The sequence below is a fragment of the Zosterops lateralis genome, assembly GCF_965231275.1.
Source record: "Zosterops lateralis genome assembly, chromosome: 22".
In the NCBI taxonomy this organism is placed as follows: Eukaryota; Metazoa; Chordata; class Aves; order Passeriformes; family Zosteropidae; genus Zosterops; species Zosterops lateralis.
Window position 1 is genome coordinate 3,590,313 of NC_139782.1, and position 13,350 is coordinate 3,603,662.

Below are 13,350 nucleotides of genomic sequence, written 5' to 3' on the forward strand. Positions count from 1 at the left end.
CTGATCTTCAGTGCTTGGGAGGTGTCAGTCCCTTCTCATCCCAAAAGGAGGAACACAGCTTGTTCTAAAATGATCCAGATGAGGTGGGAGCTCTCTTGTGTCCCTGTGGATCCTTTTGGGATGACCCCAGTTGACACCATGAGGCCACCAAATGTCCAAGACCTCTGTGTCCTCCACCTGAAACTGGGGCATCTCCCAGACAATAGTGAGGTACTTCACTCCTCCCCTTCACTGGGATTATGGAGCAGGAAATGGGATTAGGAAACCCACCACCCCCAAAAAAGCCTGAGCCCTTGGGCACAAGGAATTTTCTGCTGTGTTAGTGCTGCCAAGAAGCCTTGCAGCTCGATGGATGATGGGTTTCCTAATAATTCCTAATAAATACAAAGCAGGAGGATGAATAATGCACAGCAATAACTCTCTGCAAACATTAGCATCCCACTCCTGCTGATAAGACGTTGCTCTCTTTCAAGTCCCTTAAAATGCTTTGCGTGTTCCCGGGACTCTTGTTGTAAAAAATTCTGCAAGGCATCAGTTTCTGTTTGTTTTCCTTTAAACTGCTTTCAAATTCCTATTTGCCGAGTCTGCTGAACACGTAGCGAGGAGGAAGAGAAAGAGATGTGGGGAGCCGAGTCCTTAATGGAAAATAAATGTGAATCAAAATCCAGCCCAAACCCTGTAATCTCTGCCCCATACAAGAAAGCTCCACTTCAAGGAATAAAAGTTGGGAAAAAATAGGTTGGATTTAATTGCTTTGGATGCTGTGGTACAGCGGCAGAAGTGCGAGCCGGCGATAAAAGCTGCAATTTAAAGCTCAGCAGCGGCGGGTTGGAAACGCCAGAGCTGGTGTGTGCAGGGGGGGAGATGGATACTTTATCCCTGGCACATCTCTGCTGAGTTAAGATAAATGTTGAGCTATTAAGTTCCTGAGAGCATTAAGAGGCTGGGAGAAGGTCACGTACTGCTTCCTCTGTTTTGGCTTCGCCTCTGCGCTGGGTTGTTTCCTTTGCTGAGCTGGAAGGAGGATTCATTTCTCCTCTGAGACTCTACCAAATGAGCCCCCCAAAAATGCAGGGGAGCTCACACAGCCCAGATCAGGGCTCTGGGGGTTGTTTCCTCCCATAAAAGCTCACAAAATCCTGGCTGAGCCAGCTGTGCCATGTGGGCAAGAGAGGGGGAACAGCTGGGATCTGTCTGTCCTTGGTAGGATGAGTTTGAAGGGTTTTAAAACCCCTGTTCACTTTCTCTGAACAACACCTGGTAGAGTTGTGATGATCAGTATGGTCCAGCCAGGTGGAAACAGAGCGTGAAGTGCCAACAACATCCAAAAAACCTTTGGGTATCCCCATTTCCTCTCTGTCTTGTCCCCTGAGGTGGAAAGAGGCAGAACAGTGGGGAAATAGGACAAGAGGAAATGACTGGATGAGAAGAAATGGCCTCAAGTTGCACCAGGGAGGTTTAGGCTGAATATTACGAAAAATTTCTTCACCAGAAAGGTTGTTCAGCTCTGGCACAGCTGCCCAGGGTAGTGGTGGAGTCCCCATCCCTGGAGGGAAAAAAGAAACGTGTACATGGGGACATGGGCTAGTGATGCCCTTGGCAGTGCTGGGTTCATGGTTGAGGATGTTGGAGAGCTTTTCCAACTAAATTGATTCTGAGATTCCATGGAAAACGCATAGAAGCCAAAAGCTCTGCTTTGTCTTCCTGCTCAAATCCTGATTTCTCTGTCCTTGGGAGGTTGGGGCCAGATAAAAGACTGAAGTGAGGGCGGACAGAGGAGGGGAAGAAGATGAATCTCCTGCATTCGTTATTCTGTATGCAAAGAACATCAAAAGCACTAATGGAAAGGCCTTTTTATATTTTTCATCAAAGCAGTGGTTCAGATTTGGCAGGCTGAGTTCGGATTGGTGAAATATTTATGAATGGAGCAGCTGTGGGCACTGCTTTAGGAGGACAGTGAGCAGTGCCCCCTCTCTCCTTCTCTCCCTCTTCCCTAAATATGTTTTTCCACTTGGTTCTTTTTTCTCCTCCTCTGCTTTAGCTGTGTTACTCCTGTTGGAGGAACTTGTAGATGACTCAGGTCTGAGTTTGCACACTGCAGGTAGGAAGGTGTGTTTATTTTTTGCTTCACTTAAGTCAGGAGAAAGGGATAAACCAAACCTTAGGGGTGGATGGGAAACAGCAATGGAAGTTGTTCTCTGGTTTCTTCTTCTGCTGCTTCCATATTAAACCTGAAAACCTTTTGAGTTATTTCTATAGCTAGTAATTCATTGTGGTTTGTTTTTTTTCCTGCTAACAAAGACAATCACACTGACCCAAATGAGTTATATCTTTTATTCTTCCCTAGTAATTACACCTATCCACGTGTAGGGAGCGTGAAATTATTTATGAAGGTGTTTTAATCCCAGTTTATTAACTCCTAATCTAGATTTATTTTTATCCTTTCTAATTTTGCATCATCACTTGGTGAGTAAGGTGGTTCAGAAATCACAGAGGAAGAGCTAATACTCAGTTTGCATTGAAATATCAGGTAGTTAGAAACAGCAGGTTCACAGAGGGAAACCTGGAGCAGTCCTGTGGTTGGGATTGGTGTAAACCAATGTGTCTATCTCACAGGCAGTGATACCTTCAGTTTATGTTAATAAAAATAAACTGCTTTTCCATCTGGCCTTGCCTAGAAGTTGGTAAACCCAGTGCTGTTACAAATCTGTGTTTTTCACAGTGGTGCTGTCACTACCCTTCCCTCCTGGAGATGGTGGGCAGGTAGCCAGGTGTCACCAGGGATGCTCAGTTTGGGATGCAGGGTGCTGAGGTGGAGTGATGGCAAGGAGCTGCTGTGGCTTTGAGGAGAAAATGGGAATTCTGGAGCACCTCCAGTGACTCTGTGTGTGTGTGTGTGCAATGCCTGAGGAGGAACACAGCTATTTAAAATTTGAAGCTGCATTTCCATCAGGGCATTGTGTTCTTTAAATATAGATCCTTTGAAATGTGATAACTTTGGTCATTGAAGGATAGTAACAGTGATTGTATAAATATTTATGTCATGTAAAACAGCACGAATCAGTGGTGCAGAACTGGGACAGCTCTTTGCAATTTTGAAAAGTTGGCTTGAAATCTCATGTTGTGACCAGATGTGTAGGTGGATCAGCCCATAAAAAATAGGAGCCATTGTCTGGGCTCACTTCTATTTTAAAAAGTGCATTAATGCACTTGAAAAGTGTCAAGTTCCAGGCTTGCAGTTTATGAAGCAGAGTTGCAGACTGAGGTTCACATGGGGACAGTGCTCCCCAGTATTCAGAGGGGGCACCCAAAGCATTCTCTGTGTGAGTGGAAAGCCCTGCCTGGTGTCCTGAGGTGCCACAAAGCCCCATCTCGACATGGCAAACAGAGGAAACATAACAGCACTTTGTGTTTGCTCTTTTAAGGTTTCTTTTTTCTTTTCTGTTGTATCCTAATATTACAAACCCTCCTAGCAGACTTTATTTAACCCTCGTGTTGATTTATCATCTGGTCAAACACCCTGTTGTCACTTGCCCTGTCCAAATCTGCTTTGTTAGGATGAGTTCTCCATGGAGGGGCCCTCACTGGCCTCAATGACCACCAGACCTGTTTGGTTCCCTCAGTCATGGTAAAAAATATTGCTGGTGATGCTTTCCCAGGTGTGTGGTACCAAAAGGGGGAGCACAAGTGGTCACCCCATTCCCAACCTCTCCTGGTGTCAGCAGTGCCAAGTGGGAGCCGTCCCTCATGTCACCAGCATGGTCATGGAGAGCAGAAATCCTTCCCCCACCAACCCAGCCATAGCTGGTGCCTAATGAAGATGTAAAACCTCACACTCTCAGCACGGCATCGACTCTCCAGTCCCAACACGGCTTCAGCGGGAAGGAGCAGGGCTGTTAATCCTCCTGACATCCCCTTTGAATACCGTCATATTTCAGCCCTGTTAAGCTGTTGGACTGTTGTTTATGGGCTTCATGCTGAAAGGAGGAGCTGTGCTGAGCCTGCAAAATGCTGCTTTGCTTCTGGAATGCTGGTCCTTACTGCAGCAACCCAGTCCCAAATCCTGCTCTGTGTCCGGCTGAGTGTTTGCCCCATGCAAATCCCACATGGTCAAGCATCACCTGCTGCTTGGAAATAATCACAGCTTCACACAGACCTGCTTGCTTGAGGGAAATACCAGTTTGTCCAGGGTAACCCTGTTTCCCCTTCCTTTTTTGGGCTGAAAAAGCCAAGCCAGTGTGTTCACTGCCTTCTTTCTCCCAGCCATTGTCTCACTGTGTCCTTCAAAGACAGATTGATTGAATTTGATTTTCTGTGGAGTCGTGGGTTGGTGTGTTCATTAACCTGCACGCTGCTCTTCTCCCTACCCTTGCACCCTTTGCATCCACAGCATCTTCCACAGCCTGTGCTTTATTAGTCAGGTTTTATGTCTTCCAGTTGGCATTCCAAACCCCAGGGCTTTCTCGTGTCCATCTTGCTTGCACATGTTTTCCTTAGCCTGTGGGGAGGAAAAATGCCTGTCTGCTGTTCTCTGCCACGTCTCAGTGCCAGCTTGGACATCTGTGCTGGGGAAACTGAGGCACGGTGGTGCTGGAACAGGGGGAGGTGGAAGGGTGCTGCGTGGTCAGTTGTGTTACCAGGACAAAAGTTGCATTTAGCTCAAAGCCAGACTTTTCAGCTGGGCCCCACTGACCCCCCTGACAGCTCTGGAGTCACCAAGCTGCAGCCACATTCAAGTCATAGTTTTGTCAAGAGTTTTGCAGTGAGTTTGAGATACCGCCCGTGTGAAAGGTGACAGGGGTGAATCCCAGCTAAGGCAAAGTCCTGCTCAGTGAATTTGCAGGTGCCTCCCCAGGCTGCAGCTCGAGCTGCTGACAGGAGCTGCTGGCAGTGATTTGTGGGGCAGGGAGTTTTCCTCCTTCCCCCTGCACAGTCTGTAATTCCCTAGTATTATAACATGTCATTTTTCTAGCATACCTGAGGAACCAGGATATAATATCTGAGCCTAGAGGGACAGCAACAATGGAACCTCCAAGGAGGTGAGAGGTGGAGAGATTAGAGCAAGAAACGAAGGTTGTAATTTATTTCTCTTTTCCATCCCTCTTAGCCTGGAAATTGGCCACATTCCTGGCGATCCCTTTATTTTACAGCTTCGAGCTTGTGTGTTTTTTTTAAAAAAGCCAGCGGATGCTGCCAGTTCCCATCACCTAATCAAAGCTGCTCTGTGGAAGGGCCGCCTCGTTATTACATCCCATTATAGCCTCCGGCAGCGGCTGTACTTCATAACCTCCCAGGAAAGCTGACAGGTAACCAATGAGATGCATATTCCAGTGACAACCTCCTGCCCCCCAGGGAGCTGGGACCCTCTTCAGCACCGGGGCTGGGCTCATTGTGGCTGGGTGCTTCCTGGGAAGCAGCTGGGACCATTGTCTGCCCGGCCGAGCACGAGGCCATGGAGCAGCGAGGTTTGCTCTTTTGTTCCCTTCTGATTTCATTGTCCATGAAATGCCTGTGTGTGTGTGTTGGCTTGATGGGAAAGGGAAGAAGACTCGGCCAGAGATGTGGGAATGGCTGAGCCAGAGAGGTGGAGGAGGAGATGGGGGGAGCTGGGAGTCTGGGGACAGATGGAGATGGGGGGGGGGGGGGGGGGGGGTGTCTGGCTAAATAATTTTATCATTGCAGGTTGGTATTGCACCTCAGCATGGGCTGATGGAGTATTAATTCCTACTTCATTTCACTGATGGGATCCCGCCTGCAGCGTAATGAGCCCACCTTTAAATCAATATAACCCAGTGCATGCCAGGCCTTGGGCACCAAGGGAAAAGGAGTTGTGCTGGTTTTGAATCAGTGTCTTCCCTTTATCACTCCCTGTGCTTGTTGGTTGTGTGTTATTGCTTGTCATGAATTATGGAGAAACTGAAATATTTGGGTGTTTTCTATTTTGGGGCTCGTGTCAGGGGCAGGGTGGGAGTGTCAGTCTGGATGTGGAGGGATGAGGGATAAACTGGGATTGGAAGGGATTTTGCAGTTGGCTGGAGCAGAGTTTGGCAGCTGTGATAACTTGGTGGATTTTAGTTACTTTTTGGTTTATTACTGAGTTACTTACGGGTACTTATTTTTTTGTAATGCAAAATCCAAGCAATGCTGAGCATGGCTGGTTCTGGTCTGGAGGCAGGTGCTGGTACATCCAAGGATGGTGATGCAGCAGAGAGCTGTGAGTGGTGTGTCCCCACATGGGCCTGGGGGCAATACTGGCTGTGGCATCTCATTCTGCAAGGAATGGAGGTGTCATTAGAGCAGCCCAAATAACTGTTACTGAGCACCCTCAGATAAGACCTGTGCATCTGTCTTAGGTGGTTTTGAGCATCCTTTGGTCTGTGTGGAGAGCTGGGAGTGTGAGCTCAGTGCTGTAAACTGGGTGTGTGGACAAGTGGAGTCTTTCTGCCATAGAAGTGAATTTTGTCTTCTCTGTCATCCTCTTGTCTCTGGTGATGTGGCAGCCAGAGGGATTCGGGGAGCACATTTTACTCAACAGAGTTTGCCTTCAAATCCTCCAGCTCCTGAATGTGACAATGTGACAGCTGCTAAATCACCTGTTATTATGCAGAGAACAAAGCTGTCCTCCAGGAACAAAGAAAGGAGAATGGTCTGTGACTGGGGGGGAAGGCAGAGCAGGCTGTGGCAAGGAGATGAAGCCAAGAGACACCAGCAAAGCTGCCAGGACTCAATGGGTAGACAAACCTCCCAGGGTGTAAATAAAACCCCAGCTGATGGTTGAAATAATGTCTGGATCCATCAGCACTGCTCCAGACATTGCCTGGCCATGTGCTGCAGCATCTAAAGACCAAGAAGGAGCCACACCCAGGCTTGGCTGCAATTGCTCAGTTTCTTCAAGACCATCCTGTGTGGTTGTAAGGAAAAATTTGGCTTAAACTTGGATTTCCAGCTGTTGTGCCTGGGTTTGCTGACCTGCTGTTGTGCTTGGGTTTGCTGACCTGCCCTCACACTGTGCAGTGCTGGGCTGTCCCTCAGGGCTCTGCTCTCAGTGAAATGACGCAGACAAAACCCCGACACTGATTTCCCCCAACAGCCTGTTTAGTACCTGAGCCTTCCCTGCCAGCTCAGCCAGCAAAGCAAGAGCTGCCTTTTGATGCTGGGGAGTTAATCCCTGCTCCCAGGCTGGCAGAGCTGCTGGACAGGAGCACAGAGCCAGCAGGGCAGCCCGGGAGCTGCTCCAGGCGCGGCCACAGCGCCCAGCAGGGGTCAAGGCTTTCTCTTGCACTTCTGCAAGTGCTGTCTAAATATTATTAATAATTAAGGCCTCAAGCTGGGCTGGATATGCTTCCTGGGGGGCTGCACTTAAGCAACTGCACCCAAGCTGGCAGATGCCACCTCCTCTGCCTGAAGGCCTTGGCCGTCCCCAGCAGTGGCCGACAGGAGCGGCGGTGGCAGTGGGAGCCCTCCTCAATATTTAAACACTATTGATGGGCTGGGATGGTACAAAACAGAAGTGTCTAGACAGAGCAGAAAGCAGAGAGGCTGTTTTCTGTCTGTGCAGGAAAAAACAGGCCGCTTTATTAGTTCTTCCTTTCGTTTCCAATGAAAAATGTTGTGGGTTTGCTGTTGATGCTGGGGGAAGAGCGTGGTTTTGCAGGAAAAGCTGCCTGGTGACTCTGGATGCCTTCAGGTCTCCCATCTTCCCCCAGCCCAGCAGCAGTGGGACATCTTCCCAGTGTGTCCAAAGATAGAGTGAGTAGCACTTCACGTTTTGCTGTTTTGTCAGTAATAATTAACTGAGAACTAGGAGGAAGTCTTGCGAAATAACTCTGGAAACTGAGCTCTTCAAGGAATTAAATGCATTGATGGAAAGAGAGAATCATTAGTCTGGAATAAAAATAAATGGCTCTTCCTGTAAATCTGCGTTTCAGGGGCAAAGGCAGACTGTAAATTCTTCTGCCACTACTGGAGCAGACAGTGCTCTGAAATAAAGCTCTTGCAAGGGAAATACTGTTTGTGACCACTGTAATTTAGATTATATATGTTAGAGAAGAGAGGGAGGCAGCTGCTGAAAGCCTGGTCTAAAAGTCACCGCTGAGCATTCTCTGAAGAAGAGGCTTTTTAAAGTTGCTGTAAAACATAAGGATAAAAGCAATTGAGCTCATTTTTCTCCAAGGACCATAACATCCTTTAAGGCTTAATTCTGCTTAATATTTTGTCTGTCCTCTCTGGGCTGTGTTGTTATGGTTTAATCTGTTGCAGTGCAGTTTGGTGAATTCAGAGACGTTTTGAGATAAATTTTCTTTTTGTTCCTGGGGGCTTTTTTTTATGCAGGAGCAAGAAGCAGGATTTTAGTGTAAATATTAAATGACGAGTGGTGTCCTGCTTGGGTGACTCCTGCCTGCCCCAAGTGACCCTTGGCTTTGATTACCTGCTCGGTTATCCTGCTTTATTCCTTTCTCCTGTCCCCCTGTTCAGATGATGTTTGACTCTCCATGCTGTCAGGGCAGGGAAATGAATAAATTTTATGTATCTATCTGTGCTGTCAATATTTGTGTCAGGAAAGCACTTGTGACATTTCTGAGAGAAGTCACAGTCTCTCTTCACTGACCTTTTATTTCTTCTGTGGATGGAGAGTTTCTTCTCAAATATCCTTTGCAATCTCTGTTTCAGCCACTGCTCACTCTCTTATCACTTTTGATACACTCACTATTAATCTTCCCACTTTTGCATCCACAAGAGCCTCCCTGCTCTTTAACCCTTGAGGGGCTGCCCGTGGCTCCTCTTGGGGATGGTAATAGCCCATTCTGGGCACTTCTGCTGGAGGGCATCATTAACAGCTGAGAATATTCATTTATTTCAAAACTGTTTTACTGCCTAATTGCACTTGTCTGGGAGCAAAATGTGTCCTGCCTGAGAGCACCTGGCAGCCTGGAGAGGCAAGAGGACACCCCTGATTTCCATTGATGTAGCATTTTGCCCATCCCCGAGTCCCTTGGAGCTACTGAAGTGACATGAAATTGCCCTCAGATCCATGGCCAGGCTTGGATGATGGAGTGACTGCAGCAGGGCCACGTTGCCAGTGCAATGCTGTGGTTCCTGCTGTTGTCCCCACAGCACTGCAAACCCAGTGGCACTGCAGCCCTGCAGCCTGGTGGGCCACACAGAGCTGTGTCCTTAACTTGCAGAGCAGGAATTTCCTAGTAGATGTTTTTGTTCCCTTTCCTGCCTCTTTTTTTCTCAATTATTTTATTCCATTTATCCCCATCCTTCAGTACCAAGTCGGTAGGTAGGCTTCTTGTAAACGCTGAAGGAAGAAGGCATGAGAGACTGTACACAACATTTTTGGCAGAAAAATGTTTGACATCCCCTTTGGTTTGGCTTTTTTTATTATTATTTTTTTAAGAAGAAAGAGAAATTACTGGCTTTTCACTGAAACTTCAAAGCAATAAGGGTTAGTTGCTGTGGTGGCCATCCACAGGAACCAAGTTTTCCCGCATCTGGGATGGCCCTTTCTGCCCTCTGCATGCCACACATTCCTGGTGTCCAGATGAGATGGGCTCTGGGAAGTCTCATTAGCTCCTCCTGACCCCCATGGCTTTGTGCCACTTTCCCAATACTTCTGACCTTGGAAAAAATTCCCCTTTTCTCTCAGATCCCTCTGCTCAGCTCTCAGTTTAGGAGGAGGCGTCCTGACACAGGGCAGTGGGAATAACTTCCTTGACTTTAATGGAATTTGAGGAGCTGACAGGGAGTTTCCTGGGCTGCTGATGGGAACAGATCACTCTGTTCTCATTCAGAATCCTGATTAAACCCACCCCCAGTGACCACTGCAAATGTTACCCTTTGCTTTAGAGGGTGATGTCCACTCTGGGTTTTTGTGAGCAGCACTTCAGGCTGTTCAGGTGGCACAGTGGAGCCCAGTGAGAGATAACCAGGAGAGGAGCAATGATTTGTCCTTGGAAAGCTCTGTGGGCGGTTCATGAGGAAAGGGGAGATGCATTGACTTGGACAGCTACTTATAGAAAACAGATGTGCAAGTTAGGGAACACAAGTGATAAATCTGAGCCCATATGGCGGCTCTCTCACAAGCATTTAGAGTCACAGCAGCCATGAGGGGCTGCTCAGTTCCTCCTGTGAAAGGAGAATTCCTCATCTCCTGTAGAACACCAGGATGGGTTTGTTTGGGTGGGTGTCCCCCAAGCCCCACTTTTGCTGGAGACCCACACCCTTCAGATGTTCCCCATGGGGAGGGAAGAGCAGGAATGTGAATGACTGGGACAGATTTGTGTTATTTCCTTGCCCAATGCCAGGGCTGAAGGCACGAACCAGTGCAGGACCTGTGCTGTTTTATCTAGCTGCCAGGAGCTTTCAGCACCACTCACACTTGGGTTGGATTTTAAGCCTAATTTCTTGCAAAAGAAGGAATTTCTTGCTGTCTCAGGGCCCTCCAGAGCTTCTCTGCAAGGCTGAGGGGTTTCTGTCCCTCCCTGTCACAACAGGCAGGACCCGTCAGTGAGGGATGCCTCAGAGGATCCTCAGTAGGATTTCTGTTCTTCTGGGTGAAATTTCAGCCTTTTCCCTTTCTCTCCCCTTTCCTGAGCTTATAAGAAAGGCAATTTCCAAGCTAGCTGTGATTCTATTATTTTCCTCATAACCCTCTGAAAACTGCTTTTCAAGCAAGTTGGGACTTAGTGGGCTGTGTAACCTCCTCTGCACTGGAAAGGCTCTTCTGCAGTCCTCCACCTCCTCTCATCCTGTGGCATCTCCTCCTCATCTGCTCTTCTGAAGTCCTTTGTATGGGAATCTGTTGGGTTTTATTGGCTATTGTCTTAAGTGCACAGTTTGTGAAATGAGAGTTCTTCCCCCACAATATCATAAGGAGATTAGAAAGAAAGCCTGGAAACAGAGAACTAATACATGTAGAACCTGAAGAAAGACTGCAGGAATGTATCATAAGGAGGCATTTTAAACTTTGGATCCCACTTTAACCCAATGATTACCATTCAAGTGTGGATCGCTTTGTATTTTTTTTTCCTCTGGGATTTCTTTTACAGAGATGGCTGTGGTGCAGTTTCCATGGTTTTTATCATTACCATGGTCTTGCTGCTGATCCCCTGGCCAGCTGACATTCCTGTTAGAGCAGGCCTGGGCTCTTGTTTTATTTCCATCTCCTTTTTGATATATTACTGCACCCTAAATTAATTTCTTACCAATCACATTTGCAGCCCTGTGAAGTGAATGGCTCTCTGGAGGGGACTATATTGTTAACACTGACAAATTTCATGATATAGCCCTGCACAAACAGGCATAGCCCGGGAAAAGAAGTAATTAAGGAGCCTGGTGCTCTTTGCAGCCTGGCTGAAGTCCATGTTCTCTCCCAGTGCTTTCAGAGAGTCCTGGTTTAGAAGGAAAACCACAAAGCACTCACTGAGGCCACAGGTGGGAGGAGTGGTGGGGAATGAGGTCCCAGGCAGAGCTCTGCCTTGCCAGGGTTCATGTTACCCTGTGGCATCTCTGCTCAAACTCAGACCTTGCCTGGAAGCTGATGTGGGCTCATCCAGGGATCTTTTCCACTCCCAGAGCAGATGTCCCTGCTGTCCTTCAGTGCAGGTGGGGCAGTGGAGAAGGGCTTTAACCTGACAGAGATTTAGATGAGATATTGGGAAGGAATTCCTCCCTGTGAGGGTGGGGGAGACCCTGGCACAGGCTGCCCAGAGAAGCTGTGGCTGCTCCATCCCTGGAAGTGTCCAGGGCCAGGCTGGATGGGGCTTCCCAAGTCTCTTCCACTCCAAACCATTCTATGACTCTCTGATATATTTTTTATTAATACGTATCTCTAGGTCTGTTGCAAGTCCAATCTGCTGCCACTGCTGTGCTCGCCAACATTGCCTTGTCTACTCCTCCTTCTCTGCCACCCCTCTGTGTTAATTTGGCATCCCACACCTTACCCTGAGTCATTTTGGAGAGAAGCCACCTGTTTGTCTTGCTTGTACCCTGCTCGGGTGTACGATGCTGACACCCTGCACATGGTCCTGGGATGCTCCAGAAATTCCCACCCCTGGCCCTCTGGGGGCTGGAAAGGAAACACACGTGTGTGGCACTTGTGAATGAAGGCACATTAAACTCAGAGGTGATGACAGCTATGCCAAATTACCTGTTAAAATGATCTCAGTAATTATAACAAGAGAGCCAAATGAGGATAACGGGCCATCTAATAGCAGAGGCAAGGCTGTAATTACTGAGTGGAAGCCTTTTAGAAACTTGCAGGGCTAAGGGCTTGCCTGTGAGAGAGCCTGGGAGAGAATTGTTTAATAAACTTGGTGAAACCCTGTCAATTACCATATTTTTAAAGACAATTTAGCGTTCACTTTAGATAAAGGTAGCACCATCCTCAAGAACTGCTTAACCCTGGATTTTTCAGATACATTTCTGGCGTTGCTGTGTTTTCTCAGAGTGTGAAGTAGGATTTTGTAATGTAAGGGAAGACTCTTCTCTTGTGCTTTGTTCGAGTTAAGCAGGCTTAAGGCTGGCTCTGAAGTATCCCAGGAACCGAGATGATCCGGGAGCTCAGATTGCCCCAGCCTCTTTGGAAATCCCAGCTGCTGTGCCTCCTGCTGAGGAGAAGTTCAGATGCTTTGCAGATGGCATTAAATCAAAATTCTTGTGGTCGTCCTCTCGGGCTCGGTTTGTCGGTGGCAGCGGTTCACGTAAGGGCAGGAATAACGTGGATCCTCTGCATCCTGCCTGGCACCAGTGCTCCCAGGCCTTCCTTGTGGTTATTCCAGCCAAGGAGGAGAGCTGGGCACATGCAGGGATTGGTGTCAGCTCTCTCCAGCCTTTGGAAGAGCAAAGGCTGGTGGTTGATGTCCCAGATGGTTCGACATGTATCTTGGCTCAGCTTGGATCAAGTCCTCAGCTGTAGGGTTTGGTGGGCTCATCCTGGAAGCCACAGATCCAGTACTTTCTGCCTGCTTTCTTTGGCAGTGGAAACAGTAAGAAAGCATGGAAATGGTGCCATTGGGGAGGCAGCATTCGCCGTGGTGGCTGGCATTGCTGAGCTCTGTTTGTATTGATTGGAGCAGAGGCAATTAAGAGCCTCCCACTGCTTTCACTGGAGGTGTTTCCACATAAGGAGGCTTGAAGCAGAGGGGAGGGCCATTACAGCATATAAACACTGCACAGGCTGGGGTCTAGAGGCATCTCATAGTCTCATTGAAGTCTAAAATATTCTGTAGTGACTGGCCAGGGGGCCAGCATGAAACACGTCTCAGGATTGTGTCTCATTGGCTTTGGAGTGTGTGGCTGGGAAAGCAGCCACCTCCTCCTCCTCCAGGGGATGGAGTGGGGAAA

The 13,350-nt window shown here is 48.0% G+C and overlaps 1 protein-coding gene across 4 annotated transcripts in view; it reads left to right on the plus strand.

Moving 5' to 3' along the window:
* KAZN (kazrin, periplakin interacting protein) overlaps positions 1 to 13,350 on the plus strand; it is an 87,307-nt gene that overhangs the window by 26,872 nt on the left and 47,085 nt on the right. The window contains exons 1-2 of one of the 4 annotated variants that reach the window (XM_083876885.1): positions 4,868 to 5,039; positions 5,151 to 5,306. The exons of the other annotated variants lie outside the window; for them this stretch is intronic. The gene's annotated coding sequence lies outside the window, so the exon portion shown is untranslated. Of the gene's footprint in view, positions 1 to 4,867; positions 5,040 to 5,150; positions 5,307 to 13,350 lie in introns of those variants that run through there. 4 annotated transcript variants of the gene reach the window in all.